General features: G+C 39.4%; 1 protein-coding gene across 4 annotated transcripts in view; it reads right to left on the reverse strand.

The window, feature by feature from the left end:
* The window catches only part of tspan18b (tetraspanin 18b), an 87,364-nt gene extending 72,574 nt beyond the window's left edge, over positions 1 to 14,790 (reverse strand). For 3 of the 4 annotated variants that reach the window (XM_028449030.1, XM_028449031.1, XM_028449033.1), the window contains exon 1: positions 14,589 to 14,790. The gene's annotated coding sequence lies outside the window, so the exon portion shown is untranslated. Of the gene's footprint in view, positions 1 to 13,423; positions 13,460 to 14,588 lie in introns of all 4 variants that reach the window. The other variant, XM_028449032.1, reaches the window with a different exon arrangement.
* Positions 14,791 to 17,502: the final 2,712 nt, after the last annotated feature.

Below are 17,502 nucleotides of genomic sequence, written 5' to 3' on the forward strand. Positions count from 1 at the left end.
AAGCCCAGTAAACCTCTGGAAAACAATCACCAGGAATAAATATTTGCTCCCTGGTAAAAAATAGTAGCTCTAACAGCTGGTAAAATTATAAACTGGTGATATTACAGCCAATACACGCAGTCTGGTGAAGCCTGTTCCATTTTACCGTGTGTGTTTAATAAGTCCGTGTGAAAGTCTGCATGTTTATGCCTCCATTCATCCACACTTTTCATTATATCCATGTCTTTTAAGGCTCATATTAAATATTCTAGGATGGAGTCCGGGCTGTTTTTGACGATAAATCATAAACAATAAAATATAGCACATTCCTATTTGATACAATCAATCATACAATATTATTCAGCAAAATGTCTCACTTCAATCTCTCCCTACGTACTGTGCACAGGATGGAATCATACCTAACATATATAAATCAGTTTGTCACAGTACAGTCTTAAGCCTCTCCAATCTGTGAAAACCAGCTGGGACTACCTCAAGGCTCAGCCCTATCGCCGTTACTATTTTGTCTTTATATAAATGACTTTCCAAGTAGTTGCCCATCTAATGTACAGTGCCAATTAAACGCAGATGACGCTGTCATTTATGTTCATGCTAAAAACAAACATCAAGCAGCTCAACAACTTACATCTGCTATGACAAATGTTTCAAAATGGCTGCAGAAGTCCCAGCTGATCCTCAATGTATCAAAAACTGTCTGTATGTACTTTCCCAAAAATAATATTTTAGAAGACAACCACCTGTACTGATAAACGGTACATCAATTGAAATGGTAACTAAATTGAAATACCTAGGAATATCTGTTGACTCGAGGCGCAACTTTAAGGGGACATATCATGCTAAATCCACTTTTTTAGCCCTTAAATGCATTTTGTTGTATATTTAGAGTGTTTAGAAGTACAGAAAAGTTCAAATTAGTCTCTTAAGATGCTCCGTTGATATCTTTATATTCTGTTTTGGTCATATTTTTCAATCTGTTTCGATTTTTCGATTCTCTATTACGTTTTTTGAACAATAACGTCACAGTATTTGCAGCGGAACTGCCAAATTAGGACATCGACTCCAGGCCCAACACTTTGAGCAATCCGCCATTTTTATTTCTCGCTTTTATTTTGTAGTCCAAGCTCAAGGATAAGTCAAAATGTTCGGTTGTTGGATGTAGTAACCCACACGCTTCATTACACCGTCTCCCAGCATCAGAACCTTTTCAAAGTGCCTGGTTGAGTTTTATTTTTCACGGAAATGTACCCACATCTGTGGGTAAGGTCATTTTTGTGTGCGCGAAGCACTTCAAGGATGACTGCTTCAGCAACCTCCACCAGTCTAAAGAAGGATTTGCCAAAAGACTTTGTCTGATTGAGGGTTCAATTCCTTCTATCTTTGGAGACGACGAACAGAGCACTTCAGTAAGCTGTAAATGACGCTATAAAATGTGATGATAAGACGTGCCTGTCATTGTTTTGTTAGCATTAGCAGTTGCACCGTCTTCATACTGTATGTTAGCGCTGTGTGCTCGTTTTAGATCCTTGATGATATGGCCTATGTGATTTAATTTAAGTCTAAAGTTTTCATTAGTCATTTCATTTTGCCGTTTTTGTCTCCGAAAAGACTGTATTAAAATGCATTTTGTGACGTTAGCTTGGCGCTAGCGTTAACTCGGTGCTTGTGTTAGCTCACTTGTTAGGGTTCTGAAGGTTCATCATCTTCATTTTCATCTCGCTCCGCCGGGTCAGACTTGGGCTCGAACATTTAAGGCTGGATGGACAAGTCTTCCATTGTTGACATTTTGTAAATAACGTGTGAATAAACATTTTCTTCGCCGCTAGACAATCGGTATCTCTTCTATCAAACTACAAAAATGGCCGAACAGGGTGGAGTTGAACCGAGTGTCACCTCTGCAACCTGGAGAGGGGCGGGGTATGAAGTGTCTCATTTGCATTTAAAGAGACCGCACCAAAACGAGTTGCTCTCAGAAGCACATCAGAAAAGGGGTAGAAAAGGGGCCTGTAGAGCTATAATAATGAGGAATTCAGACCCAAGCATTGCAGTTCCGCTTTATATAGACCACAACTGAATGATTTATATGTAAAAAGGAAGGACTTAAATGCATGATATGTCTCCTTTAAACATATAATAAAAATGTAACTAATAAAATTAAATTTAACTTATCTAACTTTAAGCTCATAAAAGACAATCTAACACCAGAGGCAGCAAAACTATATTTCAATGCAATGATTGTTTCTCATATGACATGCTATGAGTTGGGTAGGAAAGGTTGGGTAGGAAAGACTACTCTGAAACCAATCGAAATCATGTACAAACCGTCCTAAAAACTCCAGATAAAAAGCCAAAAACTCATCATCACTGTATAATCTTAAAAGACACACAGTATACTAAGTTGGGAATCCATGATTACATTTGCAGACTCTACTCTCATATACAAAATTCTTCACGGACTGGCCCATGCTCCACTACAAGCTCCAGAGAGAAAAATCACCTTTGGACAGACTGTATTCTCATACCGTGCCTCTCGTACATGGAACACCATCCCAACAACAATACGAGAGCTCTCAACTCTAAACTCCTTTTACAACCAACTGAAATCTTGGATGTTGGACAATCAAAATTGTTCACACAACTGAACAAAACTTTGCACAATCATGTGACTGCACTTTGCCGAGGAGCCGGGAACTGCAATTATATTTGGTATTTTAGATATTTCAATAGATGTTTTATAGGTGCCTGGAACTGCAGTTTTGTTTAGTATTTTAGATGTTTAAATAGATGTGTTTTAAAGGAGCTGGGACTTTCAATTACAGTATATTGGTATTTTATGTTTAAATAGATGATTTTTTTGTTTTGTATGTGAGTATGCAGTGTTTGTGTAGTGTGAGTGAACATACATGTTTGTCATTTTAAAGTTGATACCAAAGCTTAAAGGGCCCATGTTATGCTAAATTCACTTTTCTGTGCTTTAAACATGATCAAAGTGCTATTAGGGCTTCATACACATGCCTAAAGTGTTTTTTCATTGATTCCCTCAATCTTTAGTTAGAGGGTGATTTGCTCCTTTCTTACTGCAGGGTGAGCCCAAACACCTCACTCCAATTTGATGACGCGTTTCCATTTTGATGACAAATTTGACGAGACACTGAGCTGGAGAAGCCGCACCTCCAGGAAGCTCTCTGCCATGATTGACATGTAAACAGACACGCCCACAAAGGTGAGCATTTCAATGTTCTTCGCTCAGTGCTATGTATGTATTTTCTACAGTCTATGTATGTACGGTGAACGCCCCGCCCCAACGCTCTGTCTCGTGTTTATAAAGCAGCATGAGGTCGGCTACGAAGTGGGTGGGAGGAGGTTGGGCCGTCCTCTGGACTGGACTGGGCGACCGTGGCTCAGGTGGTAGTGGGTCGTCTTCTGATCGAGAGCTTGGGGGTTCGATCCCAGTACCTGACTATGTGTCGAAGTGTCCTTGGGCAAGACACTGAACCCTAAGTTGCTCCCAGTGGTCGACTAGCACCTTGCATGGCAGTCCTGTCCCACTGGTGTGTGAATGTGAGAGTGATTGGGTGAATGAGCTGATATGTAAAGCGCTTTGAGACTGCTTCAGAGTGGTTATAAAGCGCTATATAAATCAAGTCCATTTACCATTTACATCACTGTGTGGGGAGGAGGAAGTCAGTGTCCCGTCTACAGACACGCCCACTCATGAATATGCATAAGTAGGCCACAAATCAGCCTGTTTGTGTAGAGTTGCTCAGAAAGTGACTTTTCAGAGGCTAAAACTCTGGAAAACAGACGAGTTTGGGAAAATAAACCTCAAATACTTTGTTTTTGGGGTTCTTAGAACAAATGGAAATGGGTGAAAAATAGCATGACATGGGACCTTTAAGAGTATCTGAGAATGAGCTTGGATGTTGGCGGTGTGTTGAATTAAAGGTAGTGTGTGGGTAAGGTGGCTGGCTTTTGGTCCAGCAGGGAGACTGAGGATGGAAATTAGCTTTGGCTACAATCCTGCATATTTACAGGTACATGTTTTTCTGTCATCCTCTTGTTTTTAATATGCATTGTCCCTTGAATAAATAAACAAAAAACTTAGACTGGAGAATATGTGCAAAGCCAGATTTGAATTGGAACGCCCACGTTTCAGGGCTGCATAACTGGGATGGAGGCACGCAGTGACTGACTGAAGTACAGGGGGAGAATAGAGCGCAGCCAAAAACAGCGCCACTGCGCGGCTTTTCTGACATACATGCATGGGAGAAAAGAGCCCTAAAGGATGAGATACTGAGGAAGCAACTGCTTTAAATGTCAGTAAGATATGCTGCAATAACTTCAAGAATGAAAATGGCCAACTTCTGTGTTTTAACAAAATGTGTTAACATATACATTAGTGTTTTCCTTTGTGCACACACACATCCTGCAGTTTAGCTGACACTTATACAGTGCACAATCCCACATTTGTATTTACAATTGAATCATGTGGAGCTTTATCGCAGTCATGGACAGGAACCAAATAATTATGCAGAGAACAAAGCCCCCTACACATTATCTGCTTTGAAAGGCTGCTATGTGAGGCAGTGAAAGTGAAATACCATCACAGGGCCATGAACAAGCTCTTCCTCCCTAGTGACACTTGATTAACACCCTGCTTCTTGCACCTCACAGTGAACGTCGTGAGAGTCAAAACAGTGCCACGGTGTGAGAACTAAACCAAGGAACTGAGTGTTCCTCCAGTCAACAAAAAACAAATGGTTGTCTTTAGATAGGCTCTGACCAGGAATCTCTAATGCACTCTTTATTTTTTCTACACTGCGTAAACTCCAGCGTCTAAATGCACATCCAAGTTGTGCTCCACTTTCTCTGAAGCTGGGCAGGTAATCTCCCTACATTAGCCCCATGTTACACAATGGGATTCCTGGCCAGCATAAACTCCTATCTGAGCTCTGACTGCATCTGGAGGATTAAAAAAAACACCAAGGTGATGAAGAAACCTGGAGGCAAAAACACAGGGATTTACCATGAGTGCTGGCTGTGAGTGATCAGTAGGTCATCATAGTAGTCTTTAATGGACATCAGAGCAAAGTGGTTTATTCACACAGAGGGACATTATACAACATTATGCAAAGTGGGAGAAAGAGCTATATAGCTTGAGGGAATACAAAAAAATTCAAAGATACTGAAATGGGGTTGAGTGGACCTTCATCTAAGATTGTATCAAGCTTTAACCAAATGGAGAGCTTGCTATCTAGACATTCCAGCTTGCCAAATACATACCTTTTACCTCATTACTTCCTCAGCACAGCCATTATGAAGGTGTATGAACGCTAGAAAAGCAGAAAAAAAAAAATCTTGGGTTGAGCAGAAACAGCCATCCTGCTTCCTCCTGATAAAAAAAGGAAGAGGCCGAGCAGCTTCCTGCTCTCAGTCGACTTGGTGCTGCCAGGTGCTCTGCTTAGGTCAATATCCTACTTCCTGGTCCACACGACAGCATGCATCAGACAGAGGAATGTGTTAAATTTTACTCACAAAAACACAACTAAGTTACTCAACATTGGATGGGTTGATATTTATTTACAAACTTTGGGCCACCGATTTTCCATGATTGCCGAAAACGGACGGAAAAAACTGAATTTATGTTTTAATATGGGAAAAGCAATCAGCGCTTTGTTTTCTCTCTCTCTTCATTTAAAACGGGGCCACAACATGACAAGGAAATGCCTAACAAGCATTTTGAGACAACATCATTAGTTTGCAAGCTATTTTTCACGGAGGACTAAATCATCACTGTTAAAAAGTAGTGATGCACCAGAACTTCGCCAACTGAAAATATTTGGTTTCCCCAAAGTGCATTTTCAGTTTTGAGCCAAAAATGTTTATCATCAAAATAACTGGGCCGAATTTTAGAGTTGGACCCTTTTGACAGGAAGTGTGTATCTGTACTGTATAAACCGATGTAACAAACAAAACCTATACTGGGGTTAAAAACAAAAAAAATGTTTGGGAAAATGATGTGGGTGCTGTTTTATCAGATGAGGAGTGGAAGTCCTGTTTGACCCACATACATACCTCCTCTCTCTGCATATGCCATGGTGTAATTCAGTTTAAGGTACTTCATCTCCTTCATTATACAAAAGAAAGATTGGCAAGAATTTTCCAAGGAGTAGATCCAGCCTGCGTGAGATGTGGTCATAGCCCGTCCTCTGAAGGCTGTATGCTTTGGTCCTGTCCTTGTTTGGACAATTACTGGAGAAATATTTTTCAGGTATTGTCTCGTATTTGTGGTAAAGATCTAACCCCTGATTTCAGAACAGCTATTTTTGGAATAACAACATCACAGGTGAATTGCTTTCAGGCAAATGCTGTAGCATTCTCCACTTTACTCGCTCGTAGACTAATATTATTTAATTGGAAATCAAGCAGGGCCCCATCATTTTCTCAATGGTTGAAGGAGGTGCTTTCTTTTCTACCTTTGGAAACGCTTAGATATAAACCTCTTTTCACCTTTTTTTTTCTTTCAGAGCCTGGGGACTATACATATGGTTTAGGGGTATTAAAACGTGTGCAAACGTCACTCCATATGCTAATAAGGGGTACAAACCCCAGGGAATTGGTGTGTTCAGCACTTCAAAATTCGCCCACAAAGTAGGTTGATCTCATAAGGGGAGCAAAAAAATGGGAGGGGGAAATGCAAATAAATGAATGCAGTGGGCGCAATGCAATTCATCAAACCAGGAATTGTTTGCGGTGACTGTTTTATGCGCCAAAAATAGTACGACCCACAGGCAGGTGCAAACTCACACATAGATCATGGCTGCACTGAATGTTGACACAAAACACAGCAAATAAAACAATAGGAATGATAAATTCCTACGCCCCTAAAAACCTTGTTCCATGGGCCAAAATTGCATACTGATGGTGCTGCTCCTCATAGCCTGCCTGAAGCTGCAGTGCAGCGATCCTTCACGGACCGCAACCAGACCAGACACCCACCCAACAAAGTGAACCAGTCCAAGTTCCTCCACCAGATCCACCCAAAATTCCCACAAACACGTTGACAGAGATGAACCAGCAACAACGTTGGAACTGGAAACTTGACTAAAGCAAGTCAGCAGTCAGATCAAATCTATCACAAAAACATCTTCTACCACCTAAAGAACATCTCCAGAGTGAAAGGTTTAATGACTCAGAAAGATCAGGAGAAACTGGTCCATGCTTTTATCTCCAGCAGACTGGACTATTGTAATGGTCTTCTATCAGGAATCGCCCAAAAGAGCATCAAACAGCTACAGCTGGTTCAGAACGCTGCAGCTCAGGTCTTAACCAGAACAAAGATGTCAGAACACATTACTCCAGTTTTAAAGTATTTACACTGGCTCCCAGTCAGCCTCAGAATAGACTTTAAAGTTCTGCTGCTGGTGTATAAATCTGTAAATGGGTTTGGTCCAGAATACATCAGTGACATGTTAGTCAGGTATGAACCCAGCAGGTCTCTCACATCTATGGACACAGGTCAGATAGTGGTGACCAGAGCTCACAGTAAACATGGTGATGCTGCTTTTAGTTGTTATGCTGCAAAGACGTGGAACAAACTGCCAGCAGAGCTGAAGTCAGTATCTAATGTTTAAATCAAAGTTAAAGGCACTTTTTTTCTCTACTGCGTATGATTGAGAGAGAGATTTTTGGTCATGTTGTTGATGATTTTAAATTATTATACTGATGATTTATTTTATTTATTTTTGCCGACTTTAATGTTCGTATAGATTTTAAGCTGTTGAATGTTTTCTGTTGCATTTTTTGATCATGTAAACCACATTGAGTTGCCTTGTGTATGAAATACGCTGTACAAATACATTTGCCTTGCCTTGCCTAAAGCATGCTAAGCTAACCTACTGAAACATAAGACTGGGCTGAAAGCTAACGCTAACAACTTTATAAAAGGAAGAGACCAAGTAAAAAGAACATGGCTTATTGTCACCAAACCAAAAAGGGCCACCGATTTACTTATGGTAATATTTAAAACTTGTATGGAAGGCTAAAAGCTAACATGTCACACGTCATGTGAAATAAATGTTGAAATGTTTGCACAAAACTAATGTGTATATTTCACGTGTTCACAGACAAAGCTGCTCCCATTAGACAGTAATGTAACTATTGTGATCATTATCAAATATGAAATAAACAAGATTCAGCAGCAGTTGTTTATATTAAACAGTAAAAACACTATTGGAGTTGATTTTGTTTTTAATGTGCTTTTTTTTTTTTTTTTAGAAAAGAATTTCATTATAATTGAGGAAATAAATGAATTGCATACAATAACACTAATAGATTGACCCACATGCACAAACAACAGCTATTGTAGCCTTTTCAATGTGTAAATGTTATTACTGAAGTAGATTCTAGTGTTGACGTATTAAATTTAATTTGTGTTTGTCAGAAACACTTTCAGTTGGGAATTGTTTTTTTAAACTATTGGACTTTGAGTGTCCAAAAAAGCGCTACATAAAATTGATACATTATTATTTATTATTATAATTTTTTTATTTATCGTAATTTTTCTAGTTACCGTGATAAATACCAGAAATTATTGGGATACATTTTTTAGTCTATATTTCCCATGCCCATCCCAGTCTGGGAGCATTTCACCCTCGCCCCAAGCCAAATTTAAGACTGTAGCAACATACAGCAAGTAATTGTACGATTTATTATACGATTAGTTGATTAATCGTTTCAATAATCAATAACTAGTTGACTATTAAAATAGTCATTAGTTGCAGCCCTACTATAGATGATCCGCTTTAAAGATCATTACTTGGATGTGGCAATAAAGCAGTGTGTACAAGAAATGATCCAGGCCACAATGGATGCGGAGAATCAAGATGATCTCACGGGGAAACGTGACCCTGTCAAGGAAATAATAGCTTCACTTTTCGGGAGAACCCGCTTGGTAATAAAGACGTACACAGAGCAGGAGAGCATAGCACTGAGAGACTGTTCAATGCAGAAGCTCATATTCTCAATGAGAAGCACTCATGAGCAAATTTTTTATTTTATTATTTATCAGTGATGCCACAACTGTGACAACCAAATAAATACTATTTTTACTTAACTGTACTCTATCCTTCAAGAGGACAATACTCACCCTACAGAGTGGGGTTCATCAGAGACTTTATTCAGACTTTGGGAGTGAATAGGATAGAATAGCCTGGCTACAGTCCTGAACTCCCTCCCATTGAACACTTGAGTGACCAACACAACCATGTTGGCTGACATGATAAATGCTGGTTGAAGTAGAGGCTGCTATCATACAGCAGTATGACCAGCATGAGAGGAGGTGTCAGGCTGTTTATGAGGCTACTGAGTAGGGCTGGGCGATATGGCCTTTTATAAATACCGCGATATTTTTAGGCCATGTCACGATACACGATATATATCTCGATATTTTGCATTACCCTTGAATTAACACTTTGATGCACAAAATCACACCAGTATGATGATTCTATATGTCTACATTAAAACATTCTTGATCATACTGCATTAATATATGCCAATTTTAAACTTTCATGCAAAAAAGGGGATATCACAACTAAGTCAAAGTTTACATAACTGTATTTATTAAACAGTGAGTGGCTCAAACATAAAATTGTCAACAGAAAGTGCACGTTCTGTGCAAAATTGTCACAGAGACATTTCAAAACAAGACATTAGTGCAGGATGCAACTCACATGGCATTTCAAAACACAAAATTAAAGTGCACTTTTTGTACATAATGCCACTACAATATTTTAAAACAAATAGTGCCCTCTTGTGCATGTTGTCATTAAGATGACATTTCAAAACAACACTAAATTTAAGTGCACCTTTTGTGCATAATGCCACTAAGATATTTAAAAAAAAAAAAAAAAATAAATAAAAAAAGTCAGCGAGTTTAACGGTATGGTCATTTTCAACACCGCACAGACTACAAGCTGCGATATATCGAGTATATTCGATATATCGCCCAGCTCTACTACTGAGGCTAATTTGTTAAAATGCGATATGTCTTGTTTCTATAGTCTTCAATCATCCAATCCACCAAACAACAGTCAACTGCTGAATAAGCTGTGTGTCATTGGCAACGAAGAATTGGCAATTTTTGGGGAGCTTCAAAAGGCTGAGAAGAAATAAATTGGCAGATATATGAAAGAACATTGATATACACAGAATATATACCGTACATGAACACAAAATATTATAATATCCAAAAAATGATTGAAGACAAACTACTACAGAAAACTAGTAGTTCACAATTAGTGACTGTGTTACTAATTAAAGTAATAAGTAACACAGTCAAGTTGTCAACATCAGGACTGTAAACACACTGATCAATAAGCAGATTAGACAAACTGTAAAGAATGAACTAATGCACTACATTTCTCCATAGCAAATAAATACATTAGTTGGAACCTTCTCAAAATAATCTTAATGAAGACGTTTGTAAATTTCTGAGCGCATTAAATCCTTCATGGTTGTATGAAATGAAGTGGGACGCTGTGTAGTAATGGTGGACATTGGACTTAATAGTTATTGTGAGACACTCCATGACCACAGTCAGACCGGGGATGTTATGTTTACTCTTTATTTCACAGCTGCAGCTTTCATTCATAAACACTGTTTCACTTTCAGTAGCTGCAGTGTGCTATTGTTTCCTTTATCGGATGAGCTGACAATGAGTGTGTTACTATTAGATGCTGTAGCGACACACAGTAACACACACTGTTGAGTTCAATGCGTTCTTCCTAGTTAATTTGGTTTTAACGATAACACACAGTTTCCTTAAGTAGCTTTGCCACAGCTCGTGATCAGCTACATAAGTAGCAATGTGTTTTATTACTTTAATGTGCAGCTGATTCGCCGAAACCAATAACAAAAACATGTGAAGAGTTGTGAATAGTTGGTAAATAGCTGGTAAATTGATCAGCGGTGCTGAACAAATAAATCAATTCCCAACTTAAAGTGTAAACAGGTTCCTTACAAACACAAATACATTTGAATACATCAACACTAAACACATTAAAAAAGGCTACAATATCTGCTGACTCAAAGAGTTCATGAGCTGATATTTTATGGAATATACTGTATTAGTGCATGTGGGTCACTCTATTAGTGTTACTGCTGCTGAATCTTGTTTCATTTATCTGATAATGAGTTACATAAAGTTATGATTGATAAATAAGTCTCTGATTTCCTATAATTAAACCAGATCAACCTGATGATTTAATCATTCAAGATGTTTTGGTGTAATAATATCAATAGTTACATTAGTCTAATGGTACCAGCGTTGTCTTGTGAACACGTGAAATATAATTAAAAAATAGTGAAAAGTGACATTATTATTTATGCTAACATTTATTTCGCCCAACGTGTGACATGTTAGCTTTTATCCTTCCATACAAGTGTTAAATCTGACCATAAACAAATCGATGGCTCTCTGTGGCTTATGACAGTAAGACGTGTTCTTTTTACTTGGTCTATTCCTTATATGGAGTGGTTAGAGTTAGCTATTAACCCAGTCAGTGTGTCGTTGGGTTAGCTTAGCTTAGTTAGTTTTAGTTGAGTTGCCAGTTCATAATCGTTGCTGCGGGGTCATCTCTGTAACAGTGTTTGTGGAACTTTGGGTGGATCTGATGGAGGAACTTGGATTGGTTCACTTTGTTGGATGGTTGTCTGGTTTTAATTAAAAAGCAGTCCCTGATGTAACGCAGCTCGGCAGCTTCAGGTAGCCATATGACGATCACCCCCGTCTGTGTGTGGTGTGAAGGCTGGGGGCGGGAGCGGCGGTGGTACATCCACCTCTGTCCATCCACTCTTTTCATTATATCCATGTCTTTTAAGGCTCTTATTAAATAGTGTCGGCTCTAGTCCGGGCCGCCCACTTGGATTATGTCATCACCAGCGCGTCATCCCCGCAAGTCGCGCATCCGCGGAACGACCGAAATTAACTTAAAGCAGAATTAAGTGTTTACAAGAAAGAGGAATTATTGAATTTGGAATTAAAATTGGAATAAACCACCCACCTAATTTGAATTTAAGTTTAATTCGGAATTAAATTAGCATTAAGAATGAAGTGTTTACAAGGTCAGGTTAAAGAGCAATTAACTTTTATTCTGCTTTAAAGAGGAATTAAAGCTCCCATGTGGCCAATTGTAGATCAATGTGTAAGCAGGTGGGTATGAGACTAGTTGATGACCAGCAGCTGATAGTAATGAAAGAGAGAAGAAGGGAAAGTGTGAATCTAGGGGGAAAAGGAGGAGTGAGCATCCAACCGCACTGGACTTTAGATGGATTAATTTCTGGGATTTTAATGAGCTATGCACTGTCAGGCCAGGCGGCATCAAGTCAGTCACGCTGTCTCTCTCAGCAGGAGCAGCCAAACACGATGATTCACACCTTCTTATCTCTGCTGGAGCGCAGGGAAGATGACACAGAGAGCAGCAAACTCACCATACTCATCACACGCCTTCTCTAACATTAACGTTTTTTGCAGTTCGTTTCACTGCTGGCATTGTAGACGTGTGATTAAGAGCAACACATTACCAGCAGCACTATTAAAAAGTGCTCTAATCGCCGGTGACAATCTCTCACCAGGTGTTGTGTGTTGGTAGTTGGAATATAACCAGCTCGACTCAGTGAAGTGTTGAATCCTATCAAAAACACTCTTTGTGTTGCTATTTTCCGGAGACCATCGAGAGACCAAATATGCTGTTGCTGCTAACCTCTACTCCTCTGATGATACAGTATATACTGTAGATTTTCAGACTGTTAGTTGGTCCTGAGAAAATATTCTTGTTTCCCCAATTTCATGCGAATTAAGCTGGTAGGGAGAACCTTTGCAGATTTTATTAATTGCATTGGTAGCTGCTCCAGAACCATCAATACAACTGTTTTTTACTTCGACAAGTCAAATGTTCACCCAGTTGAACATGGCTCTGTTTCCAGTTTATCCCCCAACTGACCCCCACCTATTCATTTGATTTTGAGGCAGATAATGGTATTACAGATAGAGAAAATAGAGATGAGGAAACAAAGAGGAGATAAAAAAAATAAAGAGGTTGTTGCATGATGTGGTAGACAGTGGTCCAACCCATTAATCAAGACACATAATGATTTGTCTGTTTGTCCAAGCTGGTAGGGTTAGATATGATTCAGGGAGGTCCAGAAGCGTAGTTGGCGGGCGGAATCTGCTAATACTGTCTTTCTGGCCGTCTTCTTCTCTTAAACATGTTCATAAATTATTCCATACCCCTTTAGCACCAAAAGAATATCTGTAATATTACGTGAATATCTGTTAAAGCCACATTTTTCTATTAGTTCCGTCTGCTAGCACATAGCATCTTTTCACTGCACAGAAAAGCTGCATCCCAACCGAACGCTGACTTACCAGCACCCTTTGCTGGTCGAAACAAATATCTGGAGGCTGCAAATGAAGGAAACAATCATTCTCTCTAAATATTTCCCCAATAATATAATACATCTTAACATTCATAACATTACTAAATTAAATAAACACTAGGCAAGACCTGTATTTATATATATATACACATATATATATATACACATTGATTCTTGTTTAGGGCTGGACAGTCATGTGTATCAAATATGAGGCTGTATGACTGTTGTATATGAGAGTTATAGCGTTTTTTTAATGGCGTAAATCCAGTCAAAAAAAAACCTGCTCCCATCGGTTTTTAAAAGTGTTCAGATCGGCAGAAAGTGGCTTCAGCGGAAAACCCAATTCCCTCAGAGTCCTCGAGTCCGAATATGTGTAATAATAATAATATAAACACTAAAGATCTCTGGAATAAAATTACAAATGCTGTTAGTTGGAAATATCAACAGGGTGAACGAGCTTGTTTACGTTTATACCCCACCCCAGGTCGCACATGCGCAGTTCCAGAGCGTGAAAGGGCTTATTCAATGGATCCGCCCCTGGATATTGTTATTATAATTCTGCATTGAAGGCTTATGGTGACAGGCTGAGTGAACCAATTGCACAGAGATTAAATATGACTGTGATGAAGTCAATAAATCATTGTGTGTTTAAGTCACTGCATGGGTTGGATTGGGGCTGAGGTGGTTTTGGATGATGCATCCGTCTGAATAATCCAAAGTGACAGTCAACTCCTGCCCTGCAGACAAGGACTCCCATCTGCTGACACCGCACATCACCGCACATCGCGTGGACAGCAGCCTCCAACCCCGTGGGAAAGACTCCAGCTTGGGTCTGGCCCTGCTACGTCTCATTTATCACCATGTAGACTAACCCTGATTTCTTCCAACACTGCCCCAAACTTATTATTGGAGGAGATACCACGTGTTATTGAAACAAATGCGTATAAAAACATAGTGTTCTTGTATCTAGTCGATTCATATTGTGATTCCTGTGAATCGTTCAAGTTTATAAAGCACACATCAATAAATCTGAGATTCCCACGCGCCCTGTCCAAAAACAAACAAACGCTCACGTCTTTAAAAGAACGTTTCTGCCATTAAAACACATCAGAGTTGGGGGCTTTTTTTTACCACAGCAAATGCAAGAAACTTACCTCCCACCGTAGCTCAGACCCGAAAGCTCCAGGCTGAGAAAACCTCGTCAAACGCCGCAGCGCAAGCAGACAGACCGTGTAGCTCAGCTAAAGTCTGGCTTTTAAAAATCCACAGCTTCAACCCAGCAGTCCTGATTTAGCCCAGCATGTGTTGCAGAGAGAGGACTGGTATGCCAACACTGGAGAACTCAGTCTGAGAGCGGAGGCTGTGCGCTCCGGAGGCGGAGACTCTGTGACCCCCCCACCCCCCACCACCTCACTCTGTTGATATTTTCACTCTAACAGCATTTGTAATTTTATTCCAGAGATTGTTAGTGTTTTAATAGTGTTTATATTATTAATATTACACATATTTAAAAACCGATGGTAGCAGCTCAGCAGCAGTGTGGAAGTAAGGGCAGTCCCCTTGCTTCCACACAGGTGACCCCTGGTTGACTAAAACACACACTACCTGGGTCTCTAGCGGGCAGAATTTGGACTCTACCCGGAAATGATGTACATATTCAAGCACTTTTGTAAAACTGATGGGAGAAGCAGTATCAAAGCAACCAACCTCCTCTGCTTCCTACTTCTGTATTTTCTCTATTTACCTTTATTGTTTTTTCCCACTTTTGTTGTTGTTTAAAAAACTCTAAAGTGTTTTTGAGTTTTTGAAAAGTGCTTATAAATAAAATGTTTTGTTATTATTGATGGTAAAGCGATATTTCTGAGTGTGAAAAGGACAGTATGAGTTCTCACTTTGAAAAGGTAAATTCACGAGGTCCATGATTATTTTTATTAAGTTATTATTTTACAAATTTAAATACACAATATGGACAGGCCGATAAGTGAAACAGTGCTGTTTCAATGGTATCACCTGATTTTCACTGGATGCTCAACTGCTCTGTGCTCCGCTGTCTGTCAATCCCCACTGCCTCTGTCTCTGATGCATACTATTGTGTGGAGGACTCAGGAGATCTTGCTAATTCACATGTAATCATGCAATATAGTGAGTTATAGTCAATACAAAGATAATCACAAAACCATACAAACAGTTCATTGTGTACTTTGAGAGGAACAAAAGGAAATCGACTCGGTCCTGCCCTGTAGATCTTCAGTTTTAGTGCAAATTATTGTGATTCCATCATGGATGAGGTGAATATTTATATGTGAAATATGATCCACTGTCGCCCCACCTAGCACCTGAAGAAAGTTGGAGATGGGCACCAGTAGACCCCTGCCAAGCAGGTCAGAAAATGAATGTGATTACAATCCGCCTTGAACACAGAGTATTTCATTTTGAAAAAAAAAAAACAGATTCTTTATTCTGTGTCTGTGCACTACTTCCTCTCCAACACAAGCTTATCTTTGCTGAATTTATGCAATGCTGCTCCGGTGTCCGTCAAAAAGAAAAGGTCTGTGTATCTGTTATGGAGGGCTCCGGACTGACTGAGTCGTTATGCAGCTGTGACGGACCACATCCACATGGGGTGGAAATTGGCACATTTAGGAGAGTGGAAACGTATCAGCGTGTGACTCCTTCAACTGTGTGTTTTTGTTTGGTCAGCACATGTAAATGTCATTATGTAATGTCTATATTGAATGCTGTTACATCTTTAGTATTTATACAGTTCTCATGGCCACTTAACATTCTGTTTCTTCACATTTGAAGTTTTGTTTGCAATTTGTATAGTATCATTTTGTTGTCATATATACTTATTCTGGTCTGTACGTGGCTCCTGAACCAAAATGAGTTGGACAGCCTTGTCTTAGGGGGAGTAATGAGTTTTGATTGCTAAACTTATTCTATTGATTCCAGCAACAGACAGAACAACAACTTTTAGATCGACAGCTGATAGTTATTGTGTTACCATTGTTAATTATTCGTGCTGAGTGGCTCTCACACCAGCTAAAGAACAGCAGTGCTTTTGTTTCGGGTTGGGAAGGGGTGGGAGAGAGAAGGAGAAGCTCAAAGTGTTTTCTATCCCCTTGTGTTCCTCGTGTCACAAAATCTACTACAGATGGCGAGCAAGATAAGTTCTTTCTGAGACAGATTTTTGCCTTCTTCTCTGAGGTCATGACACTGACATTCCCTCTGGCATACAATATGTGATACTTTCAACCCCCACTTTTCTTGTTTGCTTCTAATCTCATCTCATTTTCTGAGTTCCTGGACATTTATAGATGCATTTTTTCTAAACAGAAAGGTTGACAGGCTTAAATTCAGCTTAAGACTAGAGCAACTAATCCTAGTTTTAGCAAGGTTGAGTGAAATACATATCGGTCATGAGTAGAAGGCTCTCTGTCTGACCAAAGAACACTATCACAGGAATAGTTTGGCTGCACCAGGAACAGCTGTAAGATGTTTTCTTTTTGGCTCCTTGTGTATTTTCAGAGAGCTTCTAGAGTAAAGAAAGTCTGAGGTGAATCAACAACCTTCTCACCCATCCTTCTGCTCCTCACATGGATCCTGGGTTTTGGAACGAGTGCTTTCTAAAGGCTCCAGCTCCGTTCACTACAGAGGTTATTTGTTGTTGTCTATGCAAGCAAAACATTTTCCGAAGTTATGAAGTAGATAATAAGTCTCTCTTTTGATTAAACCCTAAATATCTATGGTCATTTACATCATAATTTATCCACTTGTGTGTCTGTTCAGAACAAACTGCTTGTGCATGACTAATTATTATTATATTATTTTTACTTTCACAATTATTAAATAATTATTCAATATTTGTACAATATTAAGACAGCAAGGCAAATTTATTTGTATAGTACATTTCATACACAAGGCAATTCAATGTATCAGCCAGTCTGGTGAAAAGTGTGAAGCCCCAGGCCACACTGAATGTGTGTGTTTAGTGAATGTATGAGGTGCTAATAAAAAAAGGTGGATGGAGGGGAGGTGTAATTAAAATTGGAAAGATTAGTAGGACAG

Source organism: Gouania willdenowi, chromosome 6 (genome assembly GCF_900634775.1).
Source record: "Gouania willdenowi chromosome 6, fGouWil2.1, whole genome shotgun sequence".
NCBI lineage: Eukaryota > Metazoa > Chordata > Actinopteri > Blenniiformes > Gobiesocidae > Gouania > Gouania willdenowi.